Source organism: Geotrypetes seraphini, chromosome 9 (assembly GCF_902459505.1).
Source record: "Geotrypetes seraphini chromosome 9, aGeoSer1.1, whole genome shotgun sequence".
Classification (NCBI taxonomy): domain Eukaryota; kingdom Metazoa; phylum Chordata; class Amphibia; order Gymnophiona; family Dermophiidae; genus Geotrypetes; species Geotrypetes seraphini.
The window spans coordinates 27,019,910-27,037,638 of NC_047092.1; the positions used below are offsets into that span (position 1 = coordinate 27,019,910).

The 17,729-nt window shown below is 43.7% G+C and overlaps 1 protein-coding gene across 1 annotated transcript in view; it reads right to left on the reverse strand.

Annotated features, from left to right (window-relative positions):
• Positions 1 to 17,729, reverse strand: part of RELN (reelin) — a 534,390-nt gene that overhangs the window by 474,479 nt on the left and 42,182 nt on the right. The gene's annotated exons all lie outside the window — the stretch shown is intronic.

Below are 17,729 nucleotides of genomic sequence, written 5' to 3' on the forward strand. Positions count from 1 at the left end.
AATTTTTCTACCTTTTGTTGTCTGGTTATATTTCAAATCTTGTTGGTCCAAGGCTCTGGTTTTCTTCTGATAACTTGCTTGCCAGGGTCTCCTTCTTTCTGCATGCTAACCATCCATCTGCCAACTCTGTCCTCCCTTTCCATTTCCCTTCCCTTCCCAGGAAGTCTGGTATCTTTCCTTTTTTTCATCTCCCTCCACAGATCCACCTTTTCTTAAATACCCTTTCATCCGGCATCTCTCCCTCCTTCCCCACCATCCCAGAGTCCACCATCTCTCCCTTTCTTTTCCTAATTACCCTCCTATCCAGTATCTCTATCCCTCCTCCACACCATCCCTTGTGTCCAATTTCTCTCCCTTTCTGTTCCTTCCCTCCCTAAATCCCATGGTCCATCATCTCTCTCCCTCTCCTCTATTTTCAGACCCATTATTTCTTTCCCCCCCCCCCAAAGTTTGGCATATGCATGTCTCTTTGAACACCCCCTTCCCTCCGTGTACTTCTAAATCATGGTCCCCCCCCAAAGGCCTGTCCCCCCTTAAAGGTCTGCCTGTCCCACCTTGAAGGCCTGCACCCCCCTTGAAGGCCTGTCCCTTCCCCTTGTAGGCCTGTCCCCCCCTTGAAGGCCTGCCTGCCTGTCCCCCCCTTGAAGGTCTGCACCCCCCGAAGGCCTGCACCCCCCCGAAGGCCTGCACCCCCCCGAAGGCCTGTCCCCCACTTGAAGGCCTGTCCCACCCCCTTGTAGCTTCTCCCCCCCCTTGTAGGCCTGTCCCCCCTTGAAGGCCTGCCTGCCTGCCTTTCCCCCCTTGAAGGCCTGTCCCCCCTTGAAGGCCTGCACCCCCTTGAAGGCCTGCACCACCCCCCTCGAAGGCCTGCACTCCCTTGAAGGTCTGCACCCCCCCCGAAGGCCTGTCCCCCACTTGAAGGCTTGTACCACCCCCTTGTAGCTTCTCCCCCCCTTGTAGGCCTGTCCCCCCCTTGAAGGCCTGCCTGCCTGCCTTTCCCCCCCTTGAAGGCCTGCACCCCCTTGAAGGACTGCACCCCCCCCCCGAAGGCCTGCCCTCCCTTGAAGGTCTGCACCCCCCCCCCGAAGGCCTGTCCCCCCCTTGAAGGCCTGTCCCCCCCCCCTTGTAGGCCTGTCCCCCCCCTTGTAGGCCTTCCCCCCCCTTGAAGGCCTGCCTGCCTTTCCCCTCTTGAAGGCCTGTTCCCCCCCTTGAAGGCCTGCACCCCCTTGAAGGTCTGCACCCCCCCAAAGGCCTACACCCCCCCCGAAGGCCTGCACCCCCCTGAAGGCCTGCCTGCCCCCCTTGAAGGCCTGCACCCCTTGAAGGTCTGCACCCCCCCCGAAGGCCTGTCCCCCCTTGAAGGCCTGCCTGCCTGCCTGTCACCCCCTCCCCCTTGAAAGCCTGCTTGCCTGCCCGCCCGCCCCACCCTGAAGGCCTGATGCCCCGACCCACCCCGAAGGACCGCTCGCCCCCCTGGCCTCCCCGCACCACCTATGAAGCAGCCGCAGCAGGATCGCGAAGTCAGCGTCAGCGATCCCTGCGCTGCTTCCTGCGCCACGGTCCCGCCCCTCCTCTGACGTCAGAGGAGGGGCGGGATCGCGGCGCAGGAAGCAGCGCAGGGATGCTGACGCTGACTTCGCGATCCTGCTGCGGGCTGCTTCACAGGTGGTGCAGGAAGGTCAGTGGGGCGAGCGGTCCTTCGGGGGTGGCGGGGGACTGAACGGCAAGGCCGGGAACACCCCCTTAGGGCTGGTACCCGGGGCGGCCCGCCCCCCCCCCTAGGTACCCACTGAGTAAAAGCCTGATGTGTTCATGCAAACCACATGTTAAAACATTTTCTTTAATTTTCTCAGAGGGTGCAAGTCTGGGGGCAGAGAGTGAGCATGACAGCATGAATCAGCAAAACAATACTACCATGGAAAGTTATTGGCATAGGGGGAGGGAAGGAAAGAAAGTTGCTGACATGGGTGAGGGGAAGAAGGAAGGTGGGGAGGTGATGGAGACATGAATGGTGAAGGGAGAGGGTGAAATGTTGCACATTATAATAAAGGGGAGAGATGGTGCATGGAGGGGGATAGAGAGGTTTGACCCAGGGCAAAAGGCAGGGGTTGACAGAGGTGGTGGACAGTGGGAAGGAAACAGAAATGTTGGAAATGGCAGTAGAAAGGAGGAAGGAGGAAAATGCTGCATGGGGTGATGCCTGGGAGGGAGAGAGAGAGGTGCTGGACATGGGAGTGAATGAGTAGGAGGGAGAGATACACAGGAGGAGCACATAGGTGGCAGTAAGGGCTTACACAATCATTTTTGGTAATAGCCATGCACAAATGGCAACATCATTGAAATATGTCTCTGAGCAAAGACTTGGGTGGCTTCTCAGCAAGGAACCGATTTCCCTTCAGTGAGACTTGCAAGAGAATACCCTCCATATAATATACATATATATAATATATATACACCTATTTTTTCAAACAGGAAGGACATGCTTCCTATATAAATATGTTTTATAGCAATAAAAAGGGGGTACCAAGATAAATTTGGACTATTTTTTATTTTATTATCTTTATTCATTTTGAAACCAAAAATAAGTGCAACACAATATACAATCAAATTACACTATAATAGCACCTAAATTCAATCAAATTGTAATCTATGACAAATACATATAACACCCCCCATCTTCATATTCAAAAATTGCACTCAAATTAAAGATTAAAAATATTTTCCAACCCCCCCCTCCCACCCACACCCACCCTGGACGTGCATGATCAAGGGGCAAAATCAACAACAATCATTCTTTGCAGTATTTTGTCAATGGCTCCCAAATTTCCAGAAACTTTTTATAATGTCCCTGTTGTATAGCTATAATACGTTCCATTTTAAAGACGTGACACAGAGACTCCCACCAAAAGGTATAGTTTAATTGATCCCAGTTTTTCCAATTTCTTAAAATAAGCTGTAGGGCAACTCCTGTCATAATAAAGAGAAGTCTGTTATTGTGAGATGATATTTGACTTTTAGCTCTCATTAAAGTGCCAAATAGCATAGTGTTGTATGTTAGTACTTTGTTCACCTGATCCCAAATGGATCTCCAAAACTGAAGTATCAAGGGACAATAGTATAATAGATGATCTAATGTCCCAGGTTCATCTATTAGACTTGGAGCTATCTAATTTCTGTAATCTGAGTAACCTTGAAAGAGACCTGGGAGTGATGGTAGACACATCATTGAAGGCGTCGGCGCAGTGCACCACGGCCTCAAGGAAGGCAAACAGAATGTTGGGCATCATTAAGAAGGGTATCACGACCAGGACGAAGGAAGTCATCCTGCCACTGTATCGTGCAATGGTGCGCCCGCACCTGGAGTACTGTGTCCAGTACTGGTCGCCGTATCTCAAAAGGACATGGCGGTACTTGAGAGAGTCCAGAAAAGAGCAACTAGGCTAATAAAGGGTATGGAAGACCTCTCATATACTGACAGACTGAAGAAGCTGGGGCTTTTCTCCCTGGAAAAGCGGAGACTTAGGTGAGACATGATAGAAACCTTCAAGATCATGAAGGGCATAGAAAGAGTAGACAGGGACAGATTTTTCAAATTTCGGGGAGAAATTGAAAGGGGAAAGGTTTAGAACAAACGCCAGGAAGTTCTTTTTCACTCAGAGGGTGGTGGATACATGGAACGTGCTACCGGAGGATGTGATAAGCAGGAGCACGCTACAGGGCTTCAAAGAGGGTCTGGACAGGTACCTGGAGGACAAAGGGATTGAGGGGTACAGATAGGAGTAGAGGTAGGTAATAGGGATAGGATTAGAGGCAGTTACAAAATTAGTCAGGGACACTGTTCAGGCAATTAGGCCTGATGGGCCGCCGCGAGAGCGGACCGCTGGGCAGGATGGACCTCTGGTCTGACTCAGCGGAGGCAACTTCTTATGTTCTTATGTTCTTAACCGGAGTCCAAAATGTTCTATGTAACAAGAAAAACCATGTTTGTCTCATAGATGCAGAAACCGTACATCTCATCCTCCAAGTCCAGATTCATGGCCATTGAGATACAGTAATTTGATGCTTTATTTCAATGATCCAAATGTCATGAAGACCAGTTTTTGGTTTCTTATTGAAAAATCCAGATATTAATTTATACCACTGAGCACCATGGTGACCCAGGAAATCCGTCTGGAAGCACAGGAATGGCAATCTATACTGATTTTTAGGATTTTTCCAATCAGGGAACCCCTCCTGAATGGCCTGCTTCACTGCAACCACCTATAACTTTGAGTTTTAGCAATACCAAATGTTTGTTGTAGTCGTGAAAAATCAAGCAGCTTTCCCTCATAAATTACATCATCTAGAGTATGTATGCCCGCCTTCATCCAATGCTGGACTATTTTTTAAAATAAATGTTTATTTGAGTTTTCATTATCATGATAACAGAAAAACTATTGTCATCAATTCCTAATATCACCTTCCACCATACGTCTCTATTAATATCCTTCATCTTGGTACCCCCTTTTTTTTTGCTATAAAGGATTTGGAATACAGGGTTGATCTTAAGGCTTCTTTCTTGTAGAGTCCTATATAAATATGGGCATAAATAATGGGTAACCATAGGCCATAAATGTTCTCCATTATATCAAGGTGACCATCTGTGGGCAGCCATAAATAAGCTAAAATATTCACCACTTTTCAGTGGTCTGCAATGTTCATAAACCTCTCCAAGTATATTCTAGAAAGAACATTTACAGTATGATGATAACCTGTTTCCAGTACCAGAAGGGAACACTCTTACTCCTGAAAACCAAGTACAGGAAAAATACTACTACAGTACCCCCCTGATATTCACGGGGGTTCCGTTCCAGGTTCCCCCCAGTGAAAGGTTGTAAACTGAAAAAACACCATGAACATCTTCTCTCGCACCAAGCAGCATCATGGGGTAAAGACCTAGAACAATTGCTTTCGCCCACTACTTATGAGGAATTTAGGAAACGTCTGAAAACACACCTGTTCCTAAAGTATCTAGACAACTGATCCTCTCTTCTCTCTCCCCTCTATAGCGATTAACTTGTTCTATTGATCACTCTCTCCTCAAAAATGGATTTCCTGTCCTATTAACCCTCTTTCTTCCTCCCCTCTTAAAGTCAATCAATTTGTACCTTTGCTTAATCGTTGTAAACCGCATAGAAATAGTTTTGGGGAATTTTCTATAAGGGGTGTTTTTTGGGGGCGGAGAGTGAGTGTGACAGTGCTAATCAGTTAGTGCGTGAGGCATTGCCACATGCTAATTGATTAGCATGGGGGCTTAGCGCATGGGCCCTTACCACCTACAAAATAGTTGTTGGTAAGGGCTCATGTGGTAACTCTTTAAGCAGTGTATAAATGCTAAAAGTCAATTAATTAACAGTCACAGAAATTGCCCATTAATTAGGAACATGGGGAAGTCAGCCATTTTCCTGCTGTGGCAAAAAAATGGCCTTAGCACATGGTAAAGACATGCGTTAATCGGCTTGCTAAAACCGCTTTTCCTACTGCTTTAGTAAAAGAATCCCCAGGGTGTCAATAAGGGCTCATTCAGTAACTCTTTTTAATGGCTGTGCATCCATAACGAAATTAGCACATGGCCATTAATTATGAAAATTGGAAAACTGGCCATTTTCCAGCCAAGGCCCGAGTGGCCGGACCGCATGGGAAAGACATGCATAAGCAGTGCGACAAGGCTATATTTGCTGTGGCTTTAGTACAAAAGACCCCTTACTGTGCTACAAAGTTATGGAAAATAGTAGCTGCCATGTGTATGCAAACTGAATAAATGTTATTGGAATTACACATTTTGGTGGGCAAATGTGTGTACCACATATAAATATGAAAGAATGAATGCGGAATGTATGGGCTTTAGTAGTTCATTTAATAAAGTGTGGAGCCCATTGACTACATTTGTTACCTGGCAATAAGGGTCATATATCTCTCCTTTTCTTAGATTTCCTTACATATCCAGGGTGGGTGGAGGGGGGAGGGAAATTTATTTTGAGGATTAAAATTACTTAATTATAATATTGTAATCACATCATATTGTATTAAAAATTGGGAGGAGGGTGGGAGAAAATGATTGTTTTATGTATTACTTGTGTAATTAATAGTGCGTTTTATGCAGTATTTTATGTTCAATTAATTGTTTTGCACTGTCGAAGTTTGAAAATCAATAAAGATTTAAAAAAAAAAAAAAAGAATCCAATGCAGCAAAGCAAATGGAAGCACGGTTTTCACAGATTTGTATAAGGTCCTTAACTTCTTTTTAACTTATGAAGCCCTTTGTGAATGCAGCGATCTCAAAACTATCCGAGGAACACATTTGGGGAATGAGAGAAAGCAAGAGCCAAGACAATGAATATTAAAACTGTGGCTCCCTCTGCATAAATCTGCTGCCACCACCAGATGCTAGACCATAAAACAAAAATAAAACTTTTAGCCTAATGTTGTTACTACATATCAAATCCAACACAACTGTGGCTTCAGGAAAATGAGTCGTAAACAAATATTGTCAGTGCAAATATCTTTGTGCATGTAGGGCAATAAATACACGAAGTCAGACAGTTTAATAGCACTGTTTGATTTTATTTTGAAGATATGTCTGGACAAGACAATTGGCTACAAAACAGTCATCAGAGGTTCGGCAGAAGACAGTATATTTTATTTCCTTCACTGAGCAGTCACCACCTCAACATCTTCATATAACTACATTTCTGTGATCTGCTAAATTACTCACAAATCTGCGCTAGAGTTATTAGCGCAGCCGCCATGGTAACAGCTCCGACGCTCATAGGAATTCCATTTTTAACATCTCTATCACATCTCCCCCTGCCTTTCATCCAAAGTATACATATTGAGATCTTTAAGTCTGTCCCCATACGCGTTATGACGAAGACCACACCTCCTCAGTCCAGAAAAATAACCTCTTTAAACCCCCCTCCTTTACAAAGCCGCGCTGGCGTTTTTAGCGCCGGCCTTCGTGGCAACAGCTCCGACGCTCACAGGAACTCTATGAGCGTCGGGGCTGTTACTGTGGCAGCCGGCGCTAAAATCCTGGCACCCATTCCAGTTGCCAAATTCTCCAGCTAATCAACCAGTCTTCAAGTATCGTATAAATTCAGCTTCACAGGTTCACAAGAAGGGTCAAGGTAAATCAGCAATGTATGTTGAATGGAGTGCTGGTCATATTGGCTCATGTTAAACCCAATTAATATTTAAAGATTTTGGTCCAAAGCAGAATATACCCTGGATTTTCCCGTCTGTCAGGAGCAGACAATCAGCTATTGGGAGGTTTAAATTACCCTCACAGGACCAGTGCTAGAAATTAAGTAGTAAGTCTTGTTGGTGCTAAGTGCCCTGAAATTCAGCCCAAGGCCATCACACAGCTTCAGCTAGGATGCCCTTATGGAACTGGGGCCCTGGGCATCTGCTTTGCTTGCACCCACCTAGTACTGCTGGCCCTGATATGAGGACAGTATGGCAGCATAAAGTTAAACTTGCACAGAGGTCTAGTTTTGAACCTCACAATCTTCCACAAACAAACATAAATGTTTAGAGTTGCAAAATAGCAGAGAAAAATCAAGTATTTTGATTTAGCAGTTATCACTTTGGAGAGAGGAGTGTGTGGCGCGGTGGTTGGAGCTACAGCCTCAGCACCCTGGGATTGTGGTGTTCAAACCCCGCGCTGCTCTTTGTGACCCTGGGCAAGTCACTTAATCCTCCATAGCCCCAGGTACGTTAGATAGATTGTGAGCCCACCGGGACAGATAGGGAAAATGCTTGAGTACCTGAATGTAAAACCGCTTAGAAAACCTTGATAGGCGGTATATAAAAATCCTAATAAACTTAAACCAATTTTAGACTCCTGTAATACAGTCAATATATCTGGAAGGACTTATTACTCATAAAGCCACTTAACTATACCTAACAAAACAAGATGGTCTACTACCATTGAAATATTAATAGGTTTGACTAAGACCCTTATTCTAGAAGCATCCCCAAAACCAAATGGCAGCTTTTAAGCATCTGTAGAGGCCCAGACATCTAAATGCCATTTTAGATCAGGGGTCATTCAAATATGTCGGATATATCGAGTACATCTAGATGCCAAAGGGCATGTGGGGAAGGAAGTGGTCTGGGCATGGCAAACCTAGACTGATCCAAGGCATGTCTAAGAGCCTGCTGTAGGGGCAGCTATAAATCCAGATGTGCCTGGTCTCCATGATGTCCCCGATCATGTCTTCACCCAGATGTCAACTTCTCCAGCCCTTCCAACATCTCAACTGACCCGCCTCCTGACATGGCATCTGAGAACCCCACAGAACCCCTAGACCCCTCATACATACATACATACACACACAACAACTCATGAACCCCCACCAGCAAAGATACACCTTCCTCTGGAGGACTCTACATGTAACAGCCTCTCCCACATTCCCACCCTCATAGAAGCCTGATGCCCTAGTAGCAATACAGCAATAGTACCACTAGAAGTCTCAGTGGCCATTTTGAGGCCCGGTAGCCATGAGGCAAGAGCGAGTGGACATCACTTCTGCACCACTAGACACTAGAGAAACCCAATAAGCCTGGGGGCTGGATCAGGGTGTGGGGGATCTTGTGACTCAAGGGCCACTATTGAAGGTCTTGAGCCCTAAGGAAGAAGCTGACATATATTGGGTTCATTCCTACACATGGGGAGAGACTCTGCGGGAAGTATTTTCCAGTGATGGAGTCATGAGATATCAGGGGTCTCGGGTATCATGTCAAGGGGGTCTGGTGTGATGTGGGGTCTCAGATGTAATGCAAGGGTCTTGGATTTCATATCATGTGGGGTCTTACATAGGATGTTGAGAAGGGTGGGGCAGTAAGGGCTTATGGGGCAATCCTGTGCTAACCAAATAGAAACAGAGAAACATGACAGCAGATAAAGACCAAATGCTGCCCATCCGCAGTAACCATTATCTCTTTCTCTCTCTAAGAGATCTCACGTGCCTATCCCAGGCCCTCTTGAATTCAGACATAGTCTCCATCTCCACCACCTCTTCCGGGAGACTGTTCTACGCATCTGCCACCCTTTCCGTAAAAAAGTATTTCCTCTGATTACTCCGGAGCCTATCCTATGCCCTCTCATTGCAATTTCCTTTCAAATGAAAGAGTTCTCGATTCATGCACATTTATATTACATAGGTATTTAAACGTCTCTATCATATCTCCCCTCTCCCGCCTTTCCTCCAAAGTATACAGCTTGAGATCTTTAAGTCTGTCCCCATACGCCTTATCACGAAGACCACACACCATTTTAGTAGCCTTCCTTTGGACCGACTCATATAATCATTAGCTTTCCTCTGGACCAACTCCATTCTTTTTATATCTTTTTGAAGGTGCGGCTTCAAGATTTGTACACAATATTCTAAATGGTGATGTAGCCACACTAACTGATTAGCCCAGAAATGCCCACTCTCTGCCCCTGACATGCCTCCTTCAAGAAAAAATAAATAAAAAGTACTTTTTGGCATGTGGTTAGCACATACTGAGGTCTCTGAGGCCTCCTGAGGTCTCTGATCTCTGTATTTCCTCTGAATATCTACTTATTGTATTTCGCTGAATGTCCAGCACTCTTGATTGTAAACCGCCTATACCGCAAGATTGTGGCGGTATAGAAGAATAAAGTTATTATTATTATTATTATTATACTGCTGGGCATGATGGAACTATGGTCTGACTCAGCAGAGGCAATGCTTATGTGCTTATACCAATTTGACACTTATCAAAGGCCACCTAAACATGTCCCACGTTATACCATTTTAAGCTGCAGAAAGTATGTGGTAGCACTTACCACAGCTTAGTAAAAGGGCCCCTTAGTAATTTCATTTCACATGCATCTGAGTGGAAATATGTCAAATGAAGTAATCATTAATTTTCACAATAACTTTAAAGGAGCAGTACTAATAATATCTTTAGGTAATTCAATTAACAGATATAACAAATAAAAAAAAGATCCTCTTTTTTTGCTCCAGATTTTTCATTTTAATGGAAAGCGAATTAATAGAAACAAAACTCTCAGAAGTAATTGCTGCTTTTTATGGGGACAGGTAACTTTTATGGGGAGGGGATGGGCAGGGACAGAATAGATTCATTGAAGGGACGGAGAGGATTCCTCGCGGGGTCAGGCAGGGACGGAGGAGATTCCTCGTGGGGGAGAGGCGGGGATGAAGGAGATTCTGGCAGGGACGGGCGGAGACAGGCGGGATAATTGTGGGGACGGACGGGATTTCTATCTCCGTGCAACTCTCTAATGCAGATGCATTTGATATTGTGAAAGACTGGACTACTGCAATTCTATCTTCATCAGCCTAACGAAGAAAAACCTTCACAAACGCCAACGGATTCAAAATGCCGCGGCCAAACTCATCTTTGCAAAAAGTAAATTCAACCACGTCTCACCGCTCCTTTCCAAGCTCTACTGGCTCCCGATGATTCCCAGAGTTCACTTCAAATGCATCTGCCTAACTTTCAAGATCCTCCACGGCATCCTCCCTCCATTAATTCCTCTTTCTTGGAATTCCTCAAATCTTAATACCACCAGACCTATCCAAAAATCGAAATTATCCTTCCCCTCACTAAAAGACATTTCCCACCCTGGAAAACTGGGGACTTCCCTCCTCTTCAGATTCATCGAGCTCTGGAACGGCCTTGCCTCCCCTCTCCGGAACCTGAGTGCTCTCCAACCCTTCCGCAAGCGTCTGAAAACCTGGCTTTTCTCAAAAACCTAACTCTCCCTCCTTCCGACATCCTAGCCCGCTAACACTCTTCCTTCTCCGATCTTCACCCAACCCTTCCTTGGAATTCCTTTCTCTTTATAATTCCTGTAAACCGTGCCGAGCTCCACAAATGTGGAGATGGCGCGGTATATAAACCCAAGATTTAGTTTAGTTTAGTTTAGAAAGAAGCATTTAAAAACTTTGTCTGTCAGTATAAAGAAATGGGATCTTTTCTTGGCAGTAAGGCACCCTTTTGCGATGACTCCAACCCCCTGGAAAAGAAGTAAAATACTTAACCCTTTCAGGACCATAAGGATCGTAGGCCAATTTTTGTGGTTTTGACGACATTTTTATGGTAAAAAGGGCTTGCAGATGCCAAAAAATTGATTTTTTTGTGAAATATCATTATTTTTTTTTTTTTAAATCAAACTTCTGGCTTATGGACAGTGTGGCAAGTGAATCTTCTCGTCAATCTGGCAACGACGCTAATGAATGAATGTCGGAACCAGTTTGTTTACATAAAGGCAGTATCATATGGAATCCGTACATATCAAATTTAGAACTGTAGACTATCCCAATCAAAATTTATAGGATTTTAAAGTTATGGGACAAATATGTCCCTTGGTCCTGAAAGGGTTAACACTTACAATTTAAGGTGTGAAAAATAGTAGAGGAGGTGGGGGCGGGAGACAGGATTCAATGTAATTGTATCTGTTAATGTTGAAGAACTTCTTGGATATTTTGTTGTAAATCATTAAAAATGACTGAATTAAATAAGAGCTGACCAAAATATTTGGCCTTTGGATGCTTCATGGAATCCTAATACAGGGTGCACTGATTTTGTTTTGTTTTTTTAAACAATTTTCACCATCTTTCCATGATGATATTCTTGGATACAGGGAAAACCAAGCTGGAAGCATCGCTGAAAAATGATTGTACAAATATCACTGTAACACTGGGAGAAATTCAACAGATTAGCTGTATGAATTTATCCCTGCTGTTCTCATAATAGTTTGTGCCTATGCAGCCTTTTCTGCTTTTCAGTTCCAGCTAATGAGAGCAGGCCTCCTACAAATTTTGGCAGCTTTTTCAGCCCTAGAAATCCTAGGCTACCCTTTGGCTGAACTTTTATTTCTTGCACCTGCTTAGGAACTCAAAACTTCTAGCACCAGAACCTTCCAGAGATTTGGCAAAGTCTCTGGAAGGGCATGGAAGCGAAGGAGGGGATTGATTTTTTAGCGATGATCCTGGTGGCCGCGGTGAACTCCCTCCCCCCCAAGTAATTTAAACTCCTGTTTTGCCCACCAAGTTTGGCAATTCTATAAACTGACACCAAGATTTAGTTGCCCCAATGCCATGTACTTAGCACCAATTCCATAAAGGCTTTTTTGTGTTGTTTCTATATTAGAATACTATCTAAGTTGGCATTGGTATTTCTAAAGTAAGGGGCCAACAGTTATGCCAAGTCAATGGCAATTGTAACTATTGGCACCTAATTGTGCCCTCAAGTACGTGTAACAGTTACACATATATCTGAGAGAAGCGCCCATGATCCACCCATACTCCACTCATCTTTATACCACTCACACTTAAACACTAACACTGGACAACAAATTTTTCTAAAAATTTTGCTTCCTTAAAACAAACTGGTGATTAGGATAGACCCCCCATTTCCCTTCAAAGTAAACACAAATATAATTTACCACTAATTGTATCCCGTAGGAATTTTGAAAAACACGATGGTATCTTTAATTGACTATAACATGTTTTCATGCACAGAGTTTCTGATACGCTATGAAAGTTCGCCATGGCTAAAAGTGTTTTCCTGCTGATTTTCGTTTGTACTCAGTGTCCGGTGCATCTCGTTGCAATGTCCAATAACAGTCAGTCAGTTGCATATCTTTTTTCCATAGTGGCAATGTCCCGGTGAAACCTTTCGGCGCTGACTGCAACAAGATTTGTGGGGAAGAAGTCCAAGTGTGAATTTAGAAAATGCATCTCCCACCTACCTCTTGTACTGTCTCATAGTAAATATTGTTTGTCAGCTCCCCAATTTTATAATTTTACTATTGTAAGCCGTTTAGAAAATTGATAAGCAGGATAACAAATTTTAATAAAACTTGAAACTTGATGGTTTTGCATGCTCTAAGAGACAGTGAACAAACAAATTGATAGTGGAGAATCGGTGGACATAATATACTTGGACTGCCAGAAAACATTCGAGAAGGTTCCACATAAAAGACTTCTCAGAAAACTACAAAGCCATGGAATAGAGGGAGATATACTAAGATGGGTAGGCAAATGGCTGGAGAACAGAAAGCAGAGAGTGGGCATAAATGGGAAGTTCTCAGACTGGGAGAAGGTGACTAGTGGTGTGCCTCAGGGCTCGGTACTTGGGCCCATCTTATTTAATATTTTCATCAATGACCTGGAAGAAGGAACATCCAGTAAGATCATCAAGTTTGCAAACGACACAAAGTTATGCTGGGCAATCAGATCACAGAAGGATAGCGAGGAACTCCAGAGTGACTTGTGTCAGTTAGTGAAATGGGCAGAGAAATGGCAGATGAAGTTTAATGTGGAAAAGTGCAAAGTAATGCATTTAGGCAGAAAGAACAAGGAACACGAGTATAAAATGTCAGTTACAACTCTGGGTAAGAGCGAACAAGAAGAGGACCTGGGTGTACTGATAGATAGGACCCTGAAACCGTTGGCGCAATGTGCGGCAGCAGCAAGAAAGCAAATAGAATGTTAGGCATGATAAAGAAGGGAATCACGAGTAGATCAGAGAGGGTTATAACGCCGCTTTATAGAGCAATGGTCAGACCACACTTGGAATACTGTGTCCAACATTGGTCTCCCAACCTAAAGAAGGATATAAAACTGCTGGAGAGCGAGCAGAGATGAGCAACGAAGCTAGTAAAAGGTATGGAGAAACTGGAATATGAGGAACGACTTAGGAGACTGGGATTGTTCTCCCTTGGGAAGAGGAGACTACGAGGGGATATGATCGAGACTTTCAAAATACTAAAAGGAATCGACAAAATAGAGCAGGAAAAAAAGTTATTTACAATGTCCAATGTGACACGGACAAGAGGACATGAACTGAAGCTAAGGGGGGACAAGCCCAGGACAAATATCAGGAAGTTCTGCTTCACGTAACGAGTGGCGGACAGCTGGAATGCTGTCCCAGAGGAGGTTATTGTGGAATCCACCGTTCTAGGATTTAAAAGCAAACTAGATGCACATCTCCTTATGAGAGGCATTATGCCAGAGGTACACCTGGCTGGGCCTCCGCATGTGCGGATAACCGGACTTGATGGACCAAAGGTCTGATCCGGAGATGGCGGTTCTTATGTTCTTATGTTTGTCAGCCACTTGAATATAGTTTGATGCTCTGTAACTGCCAAGAAAATGCTCAACGATATCCTTGAATGCTTTCCAGGCGATTTTCTCTGATCTAACTAACAGATCTTTAAATCTCTCGTCACTGATGACGTGTCTGATTTGTGGACCGACAAAAATGCCTTCCTTAATCTTGGCGTCAGTTATTAATTATTAATTGTATTAGCCTGAATATATAACAAGAAATTTTAAAAATGTACTTTTTTGCTAAAATGGTACATGATACGTAATTTTAAACATGATTTTTCGTGATCAGCAGCCAAACATCTATAAGATATACCCAAAAGTGTTGAAGAAACAAAAACTTTGTTGACCGGTGTAATCATAAGAACATAAGATTTGCCGCTGCTGGGTCAGACAAGTAGTCCATCGTGCCCAGCAGTCCGCTCACGTGGCAACCCTTAGGTCAAAGACCAGTGCCCTATTTGAGTCTAGCCTGTATGTTATAGTCCAGCATGTATGTTATAGAACAGTGGTTCCCAACCCTGTCCTGGAGGACCACCAGGCCAGTCGGGTTTTCAGGATAGCCCTAATGAATATGCATGGAGCTGATTTGCATGCCTGGCACCTCCATTATATGCTGATTTCTCTCATGCATATTCATTAAGGCTATCCTGAAAACCCAACTGGCCTGGTGGTCCTCCAGGACAGGATTGGGAACCACTGTTATAGAACAAACCTACACACATGTAATTGTCAATTAGTGGCAATAATCACATGCTTAAATGCCATTATTTTGTAAATTATGCACACAGTTGGCACCTTATCTTTAGGCACCAATTTATAGAACTACCCTTATAGTTTGATAGCAATATTCCTCAATAATGCCTCCCCTACAGGAATAGTGCCAGTAGTTGGGTCCATAAGTGTAACTAGAAACAGAAAACAAAAATATGATGAAAACAGTTTTTAATAAGCCAAGACTACTATCTTACAATAACAATTTTTTAATGATAAATTATTTGACTATTTAATGAAATAAGTTGTAATGCTTTGTAAAATTCCATTGCTGAGAGGATTTAGTGAAGTCTAGAACATGCCACCCAGGCAGCAAAACTAGACCACCAACTCTCTAATCTACTAATCGTGACCCCCAGACTACAAAACTTTCAGAAAAGAAATAAAAAACCTGCTATTCAAGAAATCCATGAAGACTTAACACCGAATGAAACATTTCAATCCTCTGAAGCATCCCGCTCTGCTCTGTAACACCTCTGGACATGTCCAGAAATCCTCTTCTGTAATCCGCCTTGAACCGCAAGGTAATGGCGGAATAAAAATCACTAATGTAATGTAACATGTAATGTAATGTAATGTAATTTATTTCTTATATACCGCTACATCCGTTAGGTTCTAAGCGGTTTGAAGAAAATATACATTAAGTTTATAAATGAGAAGTAAGAAGGTACTTAAAAAAATTCCCTTACTGTCCCGAAGGCTCACAATCTAACTAAAGTACCTGGAGCAAAATTGAAGGGGGGGGGAAATTGAAAAAGATGTGCCTGGCCTTCCAGTTCTTAAAATATGAAGCTCAGAGCTTAAATTATATCCAATCAGGCAAAATGTAGGCATTAAACATTCATAAGCTGCTCAGAAATATTCTGAATTAATCAGCTACTGCACATTTTAATGTTTAATATTTAATGGAACTCTCTTTACAGTCATCTAGCATTATTAAAGTTTAGTATGCCTCCTAAACGCCACAAGAGATTCCATCACACATGGCATTCGAACTGTGGCTAGAGAATATTTATTGGAGCCTAGGCTGTATTATAAAGTATAGAGGCAGTGCTATGATTTTAACTAGGACCTATGAACATTTTTCCCTTAAAGAGAATACCAATGATACCAATGTGCAGTAAGCATTTACTAGAGAATGACACAGTGACAAAATTCATCACCGTTCCCGTCCCCGCGGATAACCGCGGGAAATAATCCCATGTCATTTTCTAGTGTCTATTTCAACCTCAGTCCTTCTACACCAGCATTCTTCAAAGCAAAGCTTGTGGCCATTCATACTCTGATTCTTATGTGAGCCAAGGAAAATGAAGCCATTGTGACATCACTGATGTGATTGGCTCTTAGGCACTGGTGGAATGAGGCATTATGACATCATAATATCTGCTCTGGATACCAGAGACTGTCATTCTGTAATGTCTATCTCAACCTCAGTCCTTCTACACTGGCATTCTTCAAAGCAAAGCTTGCGGGTCAGTGGTTGTGCCCAATTATACTCTGATTCTTCCCTCTCTCCTTAAAGAATGACATGAAGATGGTTTTCCGCGGTTATCCGCGGGGACGGGAACGGTGATGAATTTTGTCACTGTGTCATTCTCTAGCATTTACCATGTGAGTTACTGTACAGGAACTGATAGTGTATGGCTGTGGTAGCCATTGCACTGCTAGCATTACAGTTAACGCATACTAATTCACTTGTTAATTGCATGTCCTGGAATGGGATGGGAAAGAGGCAGCATATGGGTAGAGAATAGGTATGGACTAAGTCAAGCCATTAATGCAGACAGTGGTAAGGACGCCACAATCTCTCATGACACTTAGGGTTCCTTTTACTAAGGTGCGCTAGCGGTTTTAGCGCACGGACAAGATTAGCACGCGCTAGCCGAAAAATTACCGCTTGCTTAAAAAGGAGGCGGTAGCGGCTAGCACGCGTGGCAATTCAGCGCGCGCTATTCTGCGGGATAAAGCCCTGACACACCTCTGTAAAAGGAGCCCTTACAGCGCTCTAAAGGTTTTTCTCTGAGGTAGTTGCACAGTCATCTGGACATTTGCCGCACGATGGGGGTAATTTTATAAGGAGCCGTCTAGTGTTAGGCAGCAAGAATTTGCCTAAATGGCATCTATTTCATCTATGGTTTACGTCTTTCCTCTTTCACTATTCTTTGCGATTTGTTCCTTTACCATTCTTTCAGGCTCTTCGTCATCCTCCCCTCAACTGCTATATCTGTAGTGTTTTTCAGGGGTGGTATACCGGCTTCCCTTGCCTTTTAACATCTTTCTCAGCCCTTTGGCCCTTACACTCCGTCCAGAACTCTGCGGTCCTCTGACCTAAACCTTTTCTCAGTACCATCTCTTAAAGTTATTGGCCCGAGACGAGCAGAAATATTTTCAGTAGCTGCGCCTCAATTATGGAATTCTTTGCCTGGATACATTAGAGGAGAATCCGCTCTAGATAAGTTTAAAAGTTTTTTGAAAACTAAAATTCACCAATCAAATTTATTGTTGTAGATCTCTTGTTTTTAAACATTTTTGCTTCTGCTAGGAATGCTAAGAATGATAAAGAAGGGGGATCACGAACAAATCAGAGAAGGTTATCATGCCGCTGTACCGGGCCATGGTGCGCCCTCACCTAGAGTACTGTGTCCAGCACTGGTCACCGTACTACTCGAAAGAGTCCAGAGAAAACCGACTAAAATGGTTAAGGGGCTGGAGGAGTTGCCGTACAGTGAGAGATTGGAGAAACTGGGCCTCTTCTCCCTTGAAAAGAGGAGACTGAGAGGGGACATGATTGAAATGTTCAAGATAATG